The sequence below is a fragment of the Crotalus tigris genome, unplaced genomic scaffold (assembly GCF_016545835.1).
Source record: "Crotalus tigris isolate CLP2741 ecotype Arizona unplaced genomic scaffold, ASM1654583v1 scf7180000020026.1028775, whole genome shotgun sequence".
NCBI classification, from domain to species: Eukaryota; Metazoa; Chordata; class Lepidosauria; order Squamata; family Viperidae; genus Crotalus; species Crotalus tigris.
Window position 1 is genome coordinate 121,243 of NW_024097823.1, and position 19,139 is coordinate 140,381.

The 19,139-nt window shown below is 40.3% G+C and overlaps 1 protein-coding gene across 1 annotated transcript in view; it reads right to left on the reverse strand.

The window, feature by feature from the left end:
- Window positions 1–4,791, reverse strand: part of LOC120318067 — a 91,402-nt gene extending 86,611 nt beyond the window's left edge. Inside the window, exon 1 of the mRNA XM_039365305.1 lies at window positions 4,719–4,791. The gene's annotated coding sequence lies outside the window, so the exon portion shown is untranslated. The remainder of the gene's footprint in view (window positions 1–4,718) is intronic.
- Between the last annotated feature and the right edge of the window lie 14,348 nt (window positions 4,792–19,139).

The following is a 19,139-nucleotide window of genomic DNA, read 5'->3' on the forward strand; positions in this document are numbered from 1 at the left end:
TAATCTGGGAAGATTCTATAGCAGATCATAAAATGATTGATATATAACTACCATGAAAACAATACAGTAATTACTGTTAGTCACGATGGATTTGTCCAAAACAAGTTTTGACAGAATAATCTTTTTTTCTCGTGGAAAAGCTGTGGGCATAATATATTTTGACTTCAGCAAAACATTTGATAAAGTACTCCATCATATGCTGGTTAGCAAACTTGTGATGCATGGACCGCGTGGCATGTCTATTAGTTGAATTCATAACTAACTTGAAAACCATATTGAATGAGTTTTCAGGGTCATATGTTTTTTTTTTTTAAAAAAGAGTTGAAACCTTTAAAATTATCTAGCTGAAACTTATTAATTTAATTTCTCCTAAAAGATCTATCATTTATGCTTTTTTCATCATATTCTGCAAAATAAAACAATGATAGTATTTTGAATCATTACTAGTAGTAACCCATGTACAAATATACTGTTTCATTTCTCAGATCTTGAAAAACCTCAGATTAAATTGCTTTAGCAGATATAAAGTCACACTGTATTTTTAATGTGAAATTTTAATTCAAATTGAACCAGACCTGATTTAGATTGATCTGTTAGCTATTTTCCAAAATGCACATGTATAGGTTGCTAGATACCTGGGTAGGGAATTGAAAATGTGAGGAGCATCTTGGAATTATAGTTAGCAACAAATTGGAGCATGAATTAAAAGTAGCTAGGAATATTACAGCTTTAGGTTGCATAAATAGAATAATAGTTTCCAAATCACAAGAAATAATATTTTCATGTTATCATGTCCTGGTCAGGCCCATCCAAATGCTATATCCAATTCTAAGCACTACACTTCAAGAACAAAATATTTCAATATTAAATGTGAATGGCTAAACCAACTAAACTTTTTTGACGATTGCTATTATTCTTTAGGTTTTTTTAAAAATATTTTTGAATGTCCATGCTTTTTGATTAATACAGGAGTTATTAAACCTCATACTATGTCATAGTGAAAGAAAAACAAAGAAAGTTATAATCATATTTTGACTTTCCAAGAGATGAGTAGAGAAGAATTATTATTAGGGAACTGGAGATTTACAATGAGAGACTGAATGAGCTGGGTATATTTAGCAATGAGAAATACCTGAAGGGCTTTTATCTGCCACCTCAAGGTCAGAATACAGAATAATGTGCTATTTTTGTTAAATGTTGGGGGAAGGATACTAAAGCAGTTTGAGTCTGGAACCAGTTAACTAAATATATTTCATTTTAGAGACTACACAGCTGCTATAGCAAAGAAACATCAATTAGAATTGCTGCACCAAAATCACCATGGAGATTGCCAGGTATCTCCTGTCCAATCCTAAACCTCAAAGTCTCACAGGCAATTAGTTATTCAACAACATACAAGAACTATAAAAAAACATTAAAGCACAAATATTGCAACTACCAGGGGTAAAATGCAACCCAAATAACATTTAATATTTGTACTCTTTTTCCTACCTGTATATTTTAATAGGCTAAAAGCCTCTCACTATGGAAAAGAGAGTAGATAACATCTCTCTATTGTTTTTATAATGGAGCTGTCTTGTTTCAGGCCACTTGCCTCTGACATAGTTTCAAATAGCTGCTTCTAATACAGTGGTTCTCAACTTTTTTAATGCCGCGACCCCCAACCGGTCGTAAGTCAAGGAATACTCAACCAGTCGTAAGTCAAGGACTACTCAACTGGTGCAGCACTGTTTGCAGAATGGGACTTTTGGCAGGCTCAGCAGGGCAGAGACAGCCTGGACAATTCCTATTGGCTTTTGAAAGCCAATAGAATTAGACTCTATTCAAGAGAGTGTATTCTATTGGCTTTCAAAAGCCAATAGAATAAAAGGGAGTAGCACAGCTAAGGAAAACGGGGGGGGGGGGGAATGGCAGACTGCATTGTTTGGCGACCCCCTTGAAATGGTCGTTCGACCCCAAATGGGATCCCAACCCACAGGTTGAGAACCACTGTTCTAATATCTCCAAAAATGTACATAGTTAACACAATAACCTTAGGTGTTTAAATAGGCCTTTGATCCATAGTGATATAACATTACCAAGATCAAAGAGTACATAATAACACTGTTTGAGCATCCTGACTTGGCATTAACTATATGTTGTAAGATCCTCCAAAAATAAACTAAAAGGCTGAGTGGCCCCAGACAGAAAAACAGGAATTGTCTACAATGTACAGTGTAAGCAACGTAACAGCCAGAATGTAGTACAAACAGGCAGAAGACTAGCAAAGCCTATCCATGAACATCAACTAGCAGTCAGAAGATATGATAAAAATGCCTTAATTGCACAACAAATTGATAGACTCAACCATAGGTTAAGTTTCATCTGGGCAACTGTGAGCATCCTGGACCAAATCCAATCCAAAAATATTAGAGAATTTCTGGAAGACCAATACTCAGACAAATTGCTTATCAACATGCACACAGAGATAAACAACATCTATATAACATTCAAACAAGACAATCAAAAAGCTAAAAAAATCTCCTCACCAACAAACAACAACCAAATAAGCAGAAATTTACATCAAGATTAATACTACTAAACAATATTAATTAACAGTAAACAATAGTCTTATCAAGGATCACTAAGAACACTCCCACCAACACTGATAGTGAAATGCACTTGTGTATAAATAGAGACCAACCCCCTCACACACATTTTAGTACTTGTTATGTTAATTGGGTAATGAAACAACTGCAAGAAAACAACCAAGCTCAGACAGCACAAGGACTCAATAGTTTAACTTGGAGTACAAATATATTCTTCCATTGGTACTTCAAAGTGTTGACTACCATCTGTAAAAATTTTCCTAGCATGGACACAAGTTATTTACAGAACTGCTTCTCTCCAATGTTTGCTAATCAGCTCAACATCATTGAGCATGAGTTGGATTAGAAGACCCCCAAGGTCCCCTCCAAGTCTATTATTCTGTGAAGGTGAAGGTTTGTTCTCTGAGCTTGTGGGTTGGTTTCTGAACATTTTGTTACCAGGCTAGGTAACATCTTCAGCAACTCTGCTGAAGATGTTACCTAGCCTGGTAATGAAATGTTCCTACAGATATTCACCACTATTGCAAACCTATTATTCTGCATCCATCAATTCCATTGGAAGAGTCATATCCTGAATCCCATCTATTAGGGAATGTTACATGAGAGAACTTAGGAAGTACGCAACTGCCCTCTAGAACACCATACCCATGAGACTGAGCTGGCTACATCTCTTCTGGTATTTTGAAAAGCCTTAAACCATGGCTGTTTCCAGGCATGGGAACTGGGAGATGAATGGATCCCATGATATGGTTGCTATGTACTGATTATTGTTGCCTTCAGCTGCTACCATATGAATATTTAATTATTTAGATCAATAAAACACTTTTTATTGTGTTATAATTTAATGTTAACCACCCCAAAGTCACTGTTGCAAGCTGGGAATTGATTGAAATAAATAAATAAACATAGAATGCATACATACCACACATTACATCATAAGTAAAAAAACAAGTCATATAGTCACCAGAGTTACATGGAAAAATGTTAATTTGAAAATCATAAATATTTTATAGGAATCATAATTTATTACTTCTCCAGGAACCTTGATTATAGTTGGGACTTTATGTTTCATATTTCTGGCATGGATTTTTATATATTGCAAATTTGAATGCAAAATGCAGTACATAGTGTAGTTATTTTTAACTGCTGGTTTGAAAATCTTACAGAAATATGGCATATTACTACTGGAACTCTGGCAAGTACATTATTTTATAAATACACCCTTTATTGTCCTGCAATTACATATTTATCTACACAAATATTTAATTTATTAACAGATATTAGGTAGTATCTCATCTTTTTATCAATGGCTTTTTAGAGGGTTCAGCTTGTATTGATTATTTAAACATTGTAAAAACAGCCAAAGATCCCATTGCACAACTTTCCAAAGTTCCACATGTACACAAACATTTAGTGGTTTAATGGATACTTTAAAACCTTCTGTAAGATACTGTTTTTGTCCTTGATCTTAACCAGCCCCCCAAAATAGATATATAGATTCCAGATATAGGCCTTTCCCATTATGATCAATGTTTCATGTGGCCCTTAAGCAACTTAGAAAACTGTATTTTGTGTCATAAATTAAAAAGTGTTGTCTTATTTAAAGCCCTGAACAAGTGATGATTATACCAGTCCTTGGAGTACTGGCTATCCCGATATCCCCATAATCATATGATTTTGATTTGGGCACTTGGCAATCGGTTCATACTTATGACCTTTTGCAGTGTCCAAAAATCATATGATCACTATTTGCAAACTTTCCTCTTAGCTTCCCCAGAAAGGAAAGTCTCTGGAGTAAGTATCCCTCATCTGGACACCCTCTCCCAACCTCTCTGTACTTGCACTGCCTGACCACTCTCATACTATCTGCCCACTTCCTGACCCATGCCACATGTCCCTCACAGACTGTAAACCCTCGTGTACTCTCCCTGACCTGTGCCATGTGTTGTACCCACCCACTCATACACTTATTTAGCCTCCCTGACCCACACCATGCCACTAGCATGATCCTTTGCATCCATGTGCACCATCCCCAACACATTTTCACATCCTTCCTTATTCTCTCTGATCTTCCCCCACACAGTCCCCTAGACTCTCCACTCCTTTGTCCTAGAGTCAGAAGCCATTTACCTGCCTGCTGGTCTAGGATTTGCAGCTTTCTTTCAGCTTCCCTGTTATATCTTCAGTTCTTTAGACTTTGAACAAGGCAGACTGTTGAAACAGCAAACAAGTTTATTAACTCAGAACAGGAGCAACCCTAAAGGCTGCTGCAAGCTATTTATACAGTTAGCCTCTAGGAAGCAACCAATAGGTTTAAAGTAACAGTTTCCCACCCCAAACTTCATTATCAGCTTGGAGAAAGTCAGTCTGGCTTTCAGTAACAGCAATGTTAAACAATACAGCAATATAGGTCAGACATTAAGCAAGTGATTTAAAACAGTTGTGGCCAATACATTACACCCCTTCCCCCTAGATGGCGCAAACTCTCAATTGATGGACATGGTCCTGCATATATTTAGGCAGCCTTCTTGACTGTTCTGAACATCTAGGGGTTGCAGGGGTTTCCTGGTCTACCTGCTCGCCTGCCCGGCTTGGTAGACCAGGACTCTGAGGTCCAGTGAAGTCAGGTTGACTCGGGTTCCTTTGGCTGGCTAGTCTCAGTCGACCCAAACCAAAGTCCAATCGTGCAATAAAGTTTGCAGGGCTGTCCCTCAGCGCAGTTTGCCGGTCCTTTTCAGTGGATACTGTCTATCGTCCGGGGGAAGCTCTCCTATGGCCTTTTCCCTGTCTCCTTGAGTAAGAGTTCTGTTGGAGCATGGAAGCTCCTCTGTTGGGCCGCTGTCACACAGCCTTTGCGTACGACCCTCTTGAGAGGCCTGAGCTAGCGACTGGTTTGCTAGCCTCTAATGCAGCTGGTCAATGTGCCGGCGAATGACTCACCCATCTTCCAGGACCACGTCATAAGAGAGTGGTCCCAACAACGTAACAACCACGGCTGCCACCCACAAAGCCCCTTGCCCATAATTCCGAGTCCAAACCTGGTCATCCAGTTGCAAATTCCGAGGTGCCTTTGGCTGAGCAGAGTCTGAGGCAACCTGGTCAGGGTGCAGGCTGTCCAGCTTGGTGATCAAACGTTGGCCCCATCTGAGTTCGGCAGGGCTTCTGTCAATGGCGGTACAGGGAGTTGTGCATTGGCAGAGTAGAAAATCTGCCAGTCTTTGGTGCCAATCCCCTGTGACAATCTGTTTTAGTGATTCCTTTGTTGTGCGGATCATGCATTCCGCTTGGCCGTTCAAGGCCGGTTGAAAGGGAGCCGACGTGGCATGCCATATTAGATTTGCTCTGAGGAAAGACTGGAATTCAGAAGCGGTGAACTGAGCCCCATTGCCTGAGACTAACACGTCTGGAAGTCCGTGTGTTGAAAAGATTCTGCGCAGTTCCTGGATGGTCCTGGCAGTAGTCATAGTAGGGACTGGTGCGACTTCTAATCATTTAGAATGGCTATCTACCACTATTAGAAACAGCTGTCCCTGAAAGGGCCTGGCAAAATTGATGTGGATTCTTGACCATGGTTGCGTGTGTCCTCCAATGGGTGGACAGGGGCTTGTGGCATGTCCGGTCTGGATTGCTGGCACATGTAACAACCATGTACTTGGGCCTCGATGGCTTTATGTAGCCCTGGCCACCAAATGTAGCCTTCATCTGGACTATTCCCGGATGACCCTCATGCAGAGACTCTAGGACCCTGGGCCTTAAAGAGCTCAGGACTATGACCCTACTTCCCTAAAGGTTGCACCCCTTATGAGCTGAAAGTTCATCTTTTCTCATGAAGAAACTCTAAAATTCTGGCCCTGGACATTTGTCCAGCCATCCTGTGTGTACCCAGTTTAGCACATGACTCAGCATTTTGTCAGCTGCTGTGTCAGCAGCTATGTCCCCAGCGTGAAGAGGAGATTTTGTCAGGATGCGTGCAGTGGGAGCTGGAGCTGGCTCCACATGTGGCAGGGGCAACCTGCTCAGTCCATCTGCATGGCCCATTTCCTTGCCCGGTTTGTGAATCATCCTGTAAGTGTAGGCTGACAGGAAAATAGACCACCTCAGCATTCGAGGAGACAGAATCTGAGGTGTCTGTTTGTTTGTGGTGAACAACCCTAGGAGTGGCTTGTGGTCTGTGAAGACTGTGAACTGGTAGCCATACAAGTAGTCATGGAACATTTTAACTCTGGCCATAATGGCCAGAGCCTTCTTGTCAATTTGCGCATAATTGCATTCTGCGGACGATAGAGTCCTGGAGTAATACGCGATGGGCTACTGCCTCCCATCAGCCACTAAGTGGCTTAACACAGCCCCAACCCCATACGGGGATGCATCATACGCAATGCAGACAGGCAGCTGCTCATTGAAATGAGTGAGAACTGAGTTCGATGACAGCAGTGATTGACTGCTTGGAAGCTACTCTCCTGGGCACTGGTCCACTGCCATTGAGCTTGTCTAGCCAAGAGCTGGTGTAATGTCACTGCAGCCTTGTTTGGGAGGAGGGCATGGTAAAAATTCAAAAGGCCTAGGAAAGCCTGAAGCTCTCCCTTTGACTACGGCCTTGGGGCCTGCTGGATTGCTTTTAATTTGGATTCTGCTGGATGAATGCCTTCCGTATCGATGTGGAAATCAAGGAACTCGTTGACTCTACCCCAATCTTGCACTTTTCTTTTTTTAGTTTAACTCCCGTGTCGTGGAACCGCTGAAGGACAGCCTTATGCCATTCAGCCAGAATCTCAACCGATTCCCCAGCAATGAGGACATCATTGAAGTAAGGGAAAACCCTGGAATTCCCTTGAGCATGTGCTCCATTACTCCCTGGAACAGCCCTGGGGCTACACTCACCCTGAACTGTGGGCACTTAACCTTAAAAGCCCCCCTATGGGTGACAATGGTCTGGGCTACCACCATAGACTCATCCACGGGCAGTTGTTGATAGGCCTGTGCCAAATCTAATGTGGCGAACATGCGGCCTCCTTGCAATGACACCAAAATATGGCTGACAACTGGCACAGGGTACGCATGCTGTTGAAGTGCCCTGTTGAGGGTGCACTTATAGTCAGCACATATTCACACTTCTCCATTGGCCTTTAATGGTGTTACTATGGGGGTCTCCCAGCACCACTTTCTACGGGCTGCAATACCCCTTTTTCTACTAGCTTATCCACCTCTGTATCGATTTTGAGTTTTAATGCAAAAGGCACTCTGCGAGGCTTGATCTGTATTGGAGTTAGCATAGGATCAAGCTTGAGGGTGATTGGAGTACCCTTGTAATCCCCTAAACTAGAACTGAAAACATCTGCGACCTCTTGGCAGATTGCAGACAGATGCTGGTTACTTGAATGCCCAATGCATCAAACCTATCAATCCCTATGAGACTCGTGCATTGGCCTTCCACCACTATGACATCTAGTGGCCCCTTGAACCCCTTGAATTCCACCAAAAGTGTAGCTCCACCTTTGACCACCACTCAGGAGTACTGGAAGTCTTTGAGTAGTAGATTAGACAGCCGGAGCTTGGCCCATCTGTTGCTACAATGGCATAGGTGCCTGAATGTTCCTTGTGAAATGATGGACATGGCTGAGCTCGTGTACAGTTGCATCTTGCATGGAACTCCCTGAAGCTTCACCTGTAGTCTAAGCTTCTGCTTTAGGGGGCGATAGGCACCAGTGCGGAATATGCTCCTTCGGCTGGAGAAGAACCCTACGCGGTGTTGACCTGGGGCCCCGGTACCTCTCCTGAATGCGTCTTCTTTCAGGCGGTCCCTCTGATGACTTCAGCAGACAGCAGCAATGTGGCCTGGTTTACCACAGGCCTGGCATGTTGCAGTCCAGAATCAGCAATCCATGCATTGATGATGGCCTCTGCAGCCCATGCATCTAAGGAACGGAACTGCCTTCTCAGCTGGCTGCGGTCCCTTCTCAGGGTGCTTTCATAGCTGGTCGACTTCGTATTCTGAGTTGGTGTCTTCCATCCACTTGGTGTCCTTGTGGTGGGCGGCTTCAGTGCTTGGTGTGCTTTTGGAGGACCGCAGCGCTTTAACAGCCCCTCTGGCAGCTTCATCCACCATGACCTCCTTCAAGGCCTCCTGTAGTGAGAGAGTCTCCTTAGCGAACAGTTTTTGTTGGAGCTCTCAATTCCAGAGCCTGCAGACTAAGCGGTCTCATAGTCTCTCCTCCAAATGCACAGAATTGCTTGATGAAGAGCGACAATGAATTCTGTTGCAGACTCGCTGGGTTGTTACTCCCGCTGCTCAAAAGCGTGCCTCCATGCTATAATGGAAAACTTGGGCTTGAAGTGGTCTCGGAGCTTTTTTTCAAGTCCGTGTAGGTGACCAACTCAAGCGGCGCCAGGCTGACCAGGTTCTCTGCAATGTTGAAGGTGGTGGGGCTGCACACACAGAGTGTCGTGGCCTTCAATCCATCTTTGGCGACCTGGTTGTCATGGAAGTAATTTTCAACGCGAGAGATATAGGATGCCCATCTCTCCAGGTGAGTTACGTTGAATTCTTCAAGCTTCCCAACCTTCGCCATGGTGGTTTGTTTCTTCGTTCAATACCTTGTGCTGCTGGCTTCTGTGTAGACCCTAGGACGGATTCTTAGGGCATGGTGGTCTCCAGTGTGGCTTGCTGGTAGACCAAAGGGGGGAACATAGTTGCTGTCAGGCTCTGTGCTGACCTCACCCCCTAGTGCCTTCAAGCTCTCTCAGTGAAGCAGCACATCCCACCCTCATCGCCACTGTTATATCTTCGGTTCTTTAGGCATTGAACAAGGCAGAGTGTTGAAACAGCAAACAAGTTTATTAACTCAGAACAGAAGCAGCCCTAAAGGCTGCTGCACAGCTATTTATACAGTGAGCCTCTAGGTGGCAACCAATAGGTTTAAAGTAATAGTTTCCCATCCCAAACTTCATTATCAGGTTGGAGACAGCCAGTCTGGCTTTCAGTAACAGCAACTGTTAAACAATATAGCAATGTAGGTCAGACATTAAGCAAGTGATTTAAAACAGTTGTAGCCAATACATTACATTCCCCACTGACTTTGGTTGTGGGAAGCTGGCAGAAAGTTGACTTGTTTGACAAATGTGGAATTCAGTTAACAATGACAAATGTAATTACAGAGATTGTCATTATTAAGCAATTCAGTTGCATTTTTTGACCACATAGTTTAACAATTGAATTTCTAATCTCAGTTGCTGTCATAATCTGATTATCTTTAATTTAGTGTAATATACTATATAGTAGAGAAATGTTGTAGAAAGCTGTCATTATTTTTCTTTTTATCTTACAATCAGTGTCACTGAAGATTAGTATCTAAGAACTTTAAAATGTGTAAGGACCTGCTTCAAACCCTCATCACAAGAAAGCAGGACTCTTGGAATGATTCCATTCCAAAAGGAACTTTTATTAGGAAAAGTTGACAGCAGGTAAAGAAGGCAGGATCTGAGGATTTTCCACTCAGATCTATAGGTTAAAAGAGCTTCAAGCAATCCATACCCCACAGGTTGGCAACCCTGGCTCCGGAGCTGCATATGGCTCTTTGAGACTTCTCCTGTGGCTCCCAGTCTCCTCTGCCATTTGCAGAGAGAGAGACAGAGTCAGATAGAGGCACTTGTGCTTCCCTTTTCTCTCTCTCTCTCTCTCTCTCTCTCTGTGTGTGTGTGTGTGTGTGTGTGAGAGAGAGAGAGAGAGAGAGTAAAAAAAAGAGAGTAGCCTCACCCTATTTTCTGATAAGCTGACAAGCTTATTGGGTGGGGCTCCTGCCTTGGCTGTGTCTCTGCAGGAAGTAGGAAGCAGGAAGGGCAGGAGAGAGCCAGCCTGTTGGAGAACAGCTTGAAGCCAGCTTGCCAGGTGAGCAGAAGATCGGATAGAGGGAGAGGGGGGGAGAGAAAGAGAGAGAGAGAGAGAGAGAGAAGAAAGAAGGAAAGAAAAAAAGAAAGAGAGAGAGAAAGAGAGAGAGGGAGAGGAAAGAGAAAGAGAGAGGGAGAGAGAGAGAGAGAGAGAGAGAGAGAGAGAGAGAGAGAGAGAGAGAGAGGAGAGAGAGAGAACTCATGCACAGCAGCCTCTATTTCTTTTTAATTAAACTCTTCAATCAAGCTCCCCCCCACGCACACAAGTTTTGTGGCTCCCAGTGTTTTCTTTTTTCAGGTCCAAGTGGCTCTTTGATTGTTTAAGATTGCAGACCCCTGCCCTATCCCAATAATTCATCTGGTCAGTTCAAATGAGCCAATCTCTAGGTGTTATGTCTGCTATGGGAATGGAGCTGATAATGTAGTCCATTCCCATGTCTGTGAAGATATTGTTGGGTCTTCACACTTTTCTCTTCCATAGTGAGAGATAAGCCAGATGGCCAGAGGCACATTCCTTTCTCACCCCAGGTTGACATCAAGGGGAAATAGTTCAAAGAGCAAGCAGATAGAAAGGCAGAGAGGATACATTGTAGCTAAGCAAAAGGAGAAATGATGCATTCCCTGAAGCCTCCCCCCTCCCCCCAGAATGACAGAAAGAACTTGAAAGGAACAGGGCCAAGCCCTCAATAAAGAAATGGGTTCTAACATGCCATCCCTGTTAAAAAAAAGAGAGATCTACCTGTAGCAAAACAAAACAAAAAGAGATAGAATAAAGGATTAGTCTGGTTTATCTGGATATGTAGCATGAAACTTATTAAGTAATCTAGGGGCTCTAATGTGACATTTCTGAACCCATTCATTCTGAGAGGGAGGCAGGTGTTTCCATGCTACCATGGAATACCAATGGTATTGGGTGAAATCATGATGTTTCCTAGAATCTAAAATCTCTTTGATTTCAAAATGCTGTTCACCTTCTACCATGATTGGAGGAGGGGGAGAACCTGCAGCCGGCCTTAAGGGTGATAGCAACTTGTGTTTTAAAAGACTACAATGAAAAATTGAGTGGACTTGTCTGAGGTCTTGGGGAGCTACAACTCAACAGTAACTGGATTGATTATTCTTTTAATGGGAAAAGGTCCCACAAACTTTGGCCCTAGCTCCTTTGGTTGCAGGGATTTTAGGTATTTTGTTGACAGATATACTTTCTCCCCTACTTAGAACTTTTTGGGTTCAATTTGTTTTTTGTCTGCCTGGAATTTATAAGCTTCCCTAACTTCATCTAAAGCCTTTCTCACAACTGCCAGATGTTTTGGAGTTGTGTAATCCATTCCTTCAGGGAGGGGATGATTGGCCAATCCCTAGATGTTAGATCTGCTGTGGGAAGGAAATTGATAATGGAATCCGTTCCCATGCCTATGAAGATGTTGTTGGGTCTTCGCACCTTTCTCTTCCACAGTGAGAGATAAGCCAGATGGCCAGGGCACATTCCTTTCTCACCCTAGGTTGACATCAAGAGGAAAAAGTTCAAAGAGCAAGCAGATAGGAAAGGCAGAGAAGATACATTGTAGCTAAGCAGAAATGATGTATTCCCCGGAGCCTCCCCCTCCCCCCAGGAGAATGACAGAACTCATAGAAAGAACCTGAAAGTAACAGGACCAACCCCTCCAATAAAGAAATGGGTTCTGACAAAATTTCAGCCTACAGATCTCTTTCAGACTGTATCTAAGAAAAGAAGGGGAAAAAATAATTATATTAATTGTTTTTAATAAATATAAATTAAACAGTTTTTGCTTTTATCCTGAACCTGCTCAATGTTTTCCTAGTTGTGTTTACCTTTTGATGTCTGTTGCTTGATGGATCTCCAAATGCCAAATGCTGCCCTTAAGGTAAAGATATAGTGTTACCCTTAATGTCCTTTTCATACCAGTGTTTTAATGAAGCTAAGAGATATCAAGAATTGAAGAAACATTCTACCAATGAATTTCAGTCCTGCATTCCAACAGCATTTTTAAAATCTTAACTATAATGATATAAATATACTTAGCAGCTCATTCTAATTAATTAGCATGAGTATTTTATCAACTAAGAAAATTCTTTGCCAAGTTTTTGCTTTTTTAATATGGTCCTTAAAAAAAAGAACTCAAGCAACTTCAAAGCCCTTGCAACAAGCAAACAAATCACCCATAGTTTGATAGCTAGACATACTTCTAAGGGAGTCCAAGAAGCAGGAATGACATGTTGATTTTGTCTGCTCACAAAGTACTTGTCACTGACAAACCTGACACAGAACAGAGAAGGCTATCACAGTGATGTGCAACCTCATGCTCCTTGGAGGCATTATTTGAAACTCAAATGCATTGCCTAAAAGATAGTCTGCTGAGCCAATTCACTGACATAGTATCTGCATTTAGCTTTTACAGTCAGTAATTGTCTTTTAAAACAGATGTTCCTATTTTATAGTATATTTTATTCAATTTTATTCCATTCTCTATTTCAGGCAGGCAGGCAGGTGGGAAGGGTGGGAGAGATGAATGGATGAGGAAATTTCTTTGTTCTTTTTACATAGTCTTTTTGACCAAAAAAATTCAGGGAGTAACTGATGTTATTAAACCATTGCCAGAAACCTAATAAGTCATGAACCAGAAGGCTTGTCTTTCTCCCTTTTAAGTAAATGCCAACATTTATTGCTATGTATGAAAACAGGAGTGCAAGCAAGAGGCAATTTTTAATATTCTCTGTACATTTTTTTCTTTCCAGTCTGTAATCAGATTGACAGAATATTTGATTTTGTTCCCTGCATACACTATGAATAAAATCATGCATCCAGCAGTATATTTTCAGAGGATTCATTTTATTCGGTTTTCAGAGTCTGGGTCAAACAAACTGACAGAAAAAAATTAAATGAATGAATGAATGATATTTGCATTTCAGAAATATTGTGATTAAACATCAGGTCCTTTCTCCACTCCTGGTACAAAATACTTGTGCCTTTAAAGCTTTCTTAAGTCTAATGTATAATGGTGTGTGTGGGGGGGGGGGGACAAGAGAAGTCTGCTTTCTTCCTTAGAAAGATGCCTGCTAAATTTCTAGCTTGATTTTAAGAGATGTCACTTTGAGAATTAAGCATGGATTTAGCCGTCTTTTTGAAATCAGCAAAATTTCAGTATTTAATTCTGGTGGGAATAGATACCAACTGGTAATGGTGCAATAGTTTTTCATGTTTATAAATAAATCCCACTGAACACAAAAGGAGTTGTTCTCAATTTGTTTTAGATTATAGTAATCAAATAAAATTAACTATGAAACAAGATTTTTGAAAGAAGGAATAAAATGCTTTTTAAAATGTAAATAAAATATTAAAAGCGTCATCTTGATTTTGAATTAAAAATGAAAGAGTGAATAAAGTTTTAGTATTTATTGGTTCATGAAACATCTATTACTGTCCACAATGAGACAATCAGCCTACATGGGTTTTTTTTTCAGTTAGTAAATATAAGTGTCTCAGCAATAATCTGAGCTAGTCATTGGCTCACATCCCACATTTTAAGTTTCATTTTTTTAAAATAAATCCCTTAATGATTCTCCATCTGACCGAACCCAGCCCTAATAAAAGCAACCTGCAAGACTCGCCTTGGCTATTGCTATTTGGTGCTCTTGTTCATGTTTGTCCAGGTTACAACTTTACTAGGAGTGTAGATGCTGGAAGGCAGGACATGTAAAATATTCCTTCTAATGATCACATAAGTGACCAGTAAAATATAATATTGCTGCTGCTGCTGTTACAGTGACACTTCCTGTTTGCACACACATTTGCACTTCAATAAGAAGGAACCAGATCCAAGTGCAATGGTGAATAGTTAACAATAATATTGACTACTTGATTCCCTTTGCTATACATGTGGATAAGTACAAAAATTTCAGAGTAAAACAATGATCTGGTCTTGAAGTTCCTAATCTACTTCTTGTGAACTGGTTTTAAAAATCCACACACCCACACAGTCTTATCTATATAGGTTCCTACTTGTAGAGTAGACTATGTTTTTAAAATATCTTGTCTATGTTAACACCACTCAGCACAAAATCCATAATTTTTTATACCACAATTGCTAGATGCACACAGCATATAAAAATCCACACTGTGGCTTAGTAGAATGCATGAACTAAACCTATATCCATATATGTGCCTGAATATTGCATTAGGACCAAACGCTGCCTGAACTAATTTGAGAATTTTTATTAATGGGCTAAAGAATGAAATTGTCAGCACTCGCACAATATTCTAAAAAGTTTCAAATGGGCTATGAGATGGGATCAAAATGAGCAGAGGAAAAAAAAACAGGCAAAGGGGGTCATTAGAAAGGAGCTTGTTCCTGTATATGATGTGTCTTCTCTCCAACCTCAAGGTTTTGATATTAATAACTCAACTTAGTAGAATTCTTCAGCTTTCATAAAAGTGTGGATAAATGCCAAAAAAGAAGAATGTAACCATCAAACATATGATTCATAGTGTCTAATAGCCCATATTTCAATAGTTTTCACTTCAAATAAATGTGGGTTTTACTAAAACAAAATATGACAGTTGGAATGTATTTTGGTATATTAACATTATACACTATATGTTTATAAAGAAAATGTGATGAACAATAGTTATGGGTTGTGTTTATGCATTTGTAATATTTAGCACAACTCTAAAGGAGTGCCGTATTGATACTGGTTGTATTTAGAAGTATGTGCACAACTTCATTAGCAAAAATGAAAACAGAAATCCATGTTCCTTTCCATTAAATAGAAAATGTCACTAGAAGAATATAAAGATTTGCAGTCATGATTATATTATTATTTAATTTAATGTGAGTCCTCATACAATGGTAGTGATTGTCTGCTCCAAATTAAAAAAATATGTATTCCCACTTTATTGGACAAGCACACAACGTTGTATGGCAGCTACTAACATTAAGCAGTAGGCAGTTTTTTCAGACTTTAAAAATGTAGGTCAATCTCTTTTATGTCCTGCATCCTAGTTATATGTCCTATTTTTTATTCATATATTCAGTGACCAAAGGGAAGATGAGATATTCTGAAGGTGAAGGAAATAGGTCTCAGAGCATCAGCTGATTGCATTATGTATCATGTACTTCTCTAAAAACAATGTTGATGCTTCATGAACATTAAACAAGAGGTTTTTTTAGTTCATTTCCCCTCTGAATGGTCATATCTATATCATGTCTCAATATGCACACACTGGATTTAATACTCTTTTTGGAGATGCTGATAATCTGAAAGGCGCAAGGGTTGTGCAGCTCTGTAATCATAGGGAGATAATTCAATCTTCAGTTTTAAGATTATTATCTCCATTCTTCAAGGATAGAAGACATATTAAAACAGGGGTCTCCAACCTTTCTGGCTTTGTGGGGTGGCGGGGGAGAGAGGGGTTGGTTCTGTGCAAGCAGAGGGTGTACATGCTCTCACTGCTCCATTTACACAAGTGGTGGGTGCCTGCACCTGCTACTTCTGCAAATGGAACTGTTCACATTTGCACACTTGTCCACACTTTGTGCAGCCCCGTCCCAAATGTTGGGGACCCCTGTATTAAAGGACTTTTTTTAAAGTTAAAAATCATATTAATAGAAGTGTGGGATATAAAATAAATATAAACAAATCTAATCATATAAAACTTTCAGGCACCTTCTCAGAGGCCTAGAAGTTTCATCCAGTCTATAAGGAATTAAATGTATTTTTGTATTTAAAGAATCTTATCCTCTCTTCATCCAAGTCAAACAGAAGACAGGAAAAAAAATAGCCACCTGTTGCTTTGCATAGCTCTATGAAGATTTAGATTTATGAACAGAGATTTGAATTGTGGCCCCAGACTAAACTAGGAACTCTGAACTGGCTTATATGAATTGGATTACAACTCAAAAAATAATATTGTAGGATTATAAAATTTACAGGAAAAGCAATTAAAATTCAGAAGGTTAAAGCAGTGTCTTATAAAAATATCTGCATAGCTTTTGTTTGTTTTTTAGCTTATAGAAAAGACAGATAGGATGTGATACAGGGATTGAAAATTATGCAAGACAGATGTTGGATTATGCACTGAAACGGAATGTAAGGAAACTGTAATTAACTAAATCAATTATTAAATTGTAAAACTTGTGTCTATCAGGAAATATTTTAAAAGAATAATAAAGAAACTGAGTAGTTAGTCTCTGTATCCTGTCTTCTGAATTACAAGCAACATTTTTTAAATAACAGCTGCTGAAAAGCAACTGTGGAAGAGAGCTATGTACTTATGAGCTTCCTAAATATCTCTAGTTATTAGCTGTGTGACATAGAATGCTAGACCTGATGAGTCTTTGGCCTAAATTAATAGGGATTTTCTAATATAAAATGGGTTGTTCAATCAATCACTAAATCAAGGTTTGAAGCATGCCTTTGCACACATCTAATAAATAAATAGCATTTAAGAAACCACTGAATACTCAGTTCAACAATTTATATAACATTAATTCCTCAGAGATTTTAGATATGCCTTAGGAGACCTTTTGCAACTGTTATCCAGCACAAATCCTGTGTATGTTTCTAGTTAGCATACAGACTACAATATCTATTGCAGTTTTTCTCTCTGGCTGGCCACGTAATTACAAGAACTTCCAGTTCAGTGATACAACTGAGTCTTGTGTTATGCTGCTGACATAATCTCCTGTGACAGAAGTGCAGTCCTGACAGATATTGGATGTGGAAGTTGTGTATATTCTGATGCCATGGAGGGAGGGGGAGAAATTTTATTTTTCTGGTTATATAGAATACACAAAACTAACTCATTTGACTATGATTTCCAATGCAATTAAACAGAAATGAAACAGGACTGAAAATCATGCTATTTCAGAGACTTAAGCACATAATCACATTGATTCAGAGTGTAATGTATTGAGTTAAACTTATACAACAGGTGGCTGGAATTTGTGCAGGAATGGTTAGCAGACCACGTGGCCTGCTAGCCAGACTTGCTGTCTACAAGACTGATTAGTATGCATTTGAGCGGGAGAATACAGTGCTCTCATTGGCTGATGCCACCCAGAGTTGAATGTATAAATAGGGGCAGAGTAAAGCTTGTTAGTTTCTGTTTTGTCTTCAATAAAGAAGTACTTGTTTCTATTGCTGCCTCTCCAATGCTGAACCAAGCAGAAAACAGAACACAGAGGACACCAGAAGAAAAGACTGGCTTAATTTATTAAAGGCTACAGGGATGATCAGTTAAGAGACAATGTAGCTCACAGGTGGATAGTGGGTGGAACAAGATGCTCAAAAGACACGCTTCCAAGTTCCCCAGGCTGTAAAGGAAAAGGAGGCAGAATTGTACTTACAGACTTACAAGAATGATGTCAACTTGACAAAAAAGACCAGACAGGAAACACCAGATAGACCAGATGGGCTAATTCTACTGCAGTGTAAAGGTACATTGACAAAATCTTGAAAGTTTTCCCCCATTTCCTTTACAGTCCACAAAAGTATTTTCTGAACCTCTTGCACTACTCCTTATTCAGTTGTGGGCTGTATCTCTTACCTGACTATTTCTTTGGCAGTGTCTCTGCCTAGTCTTCCAAAGTCTTTTCCACATATTGTTACACATTGTGATTTCCATGCATGATTAACAGTCAGTCTTTTGTTTTGGTAGATAACGTCCGAATTGTGGTTACACAGCTGTGAATAATAACTGTTCTTAACAGCTAATATAACTCCAAAGTGCAATTGCCTTTTTTGATTTCTTATGCCCTATTTAATTCTGTACAGGTTTCAGCCCTGGATCAGAAAAATTTCACTTGACATGAAATCTTCTGAGAATGACAAAAATTTTCCAACTGACTGGTAGTTTTCCTGGTCACAAAGAGCAAGACAGAAGAAGTTTAGGAGAAGTAGAATTTTTTTTTCAGGTTTTCAAAATGTTCTCTTAAAAACAAACAAAGCTAAACTAAAACTGCTTTAAAATACTTTAAATTATGTTCTATATCATCTACAGATTTAAAACAAATAGCAATATACAGGTAGTCCTTGATTTACAACCACAATTGTGCCCCAAATTTATGTTAAGTGAGACATTTTGTGATGACCCAGGGCCCCGAATGGAGGCAAAGCAATTAGCTGGTTAGAACAATTGTCTTTTTAACTACTGTCAACGTTCACCCAACAGCCCCCACATATGCTGGCACAAGTTCAATAAAATAGTCAGGGAAGTTTACATGGTTCCTTAAAGTAAAACAGATAAGCAAACGTATAATCCTTTCAACTCCCAGTTTGCCTGTGAACTGCAAACTGCAAAACTGCAGACAGCAAGGAGAAATCAGCAGGAAGCAAACTTTGTCCAAAATACAAAGTGTCCAGGTACAAGAGCACACTATCACAAGAGTTCATGTTTGTTCCCGGCAAATGCCCCACCCCAAAGTGTCTCCTTAAATCCTACCCCCCCCAGGTGTGCCTTCTGGAGTGGGGCATGACGCTCTCCTCCCGAGCAAGTGAGCCTGCCTCCATTGTTCCCTCTTCCTTTCTGCTCTCCTTGCTCTGGATCTGGTGGGGAGGGGCCTTGCTCCTTGCCTGAACTCTGCCTTCCCTGTTCCAAACTTGAAGGGCCCTGGCCTGCTTCAGCTTGCTCCTCCCCACAGTCCTCTG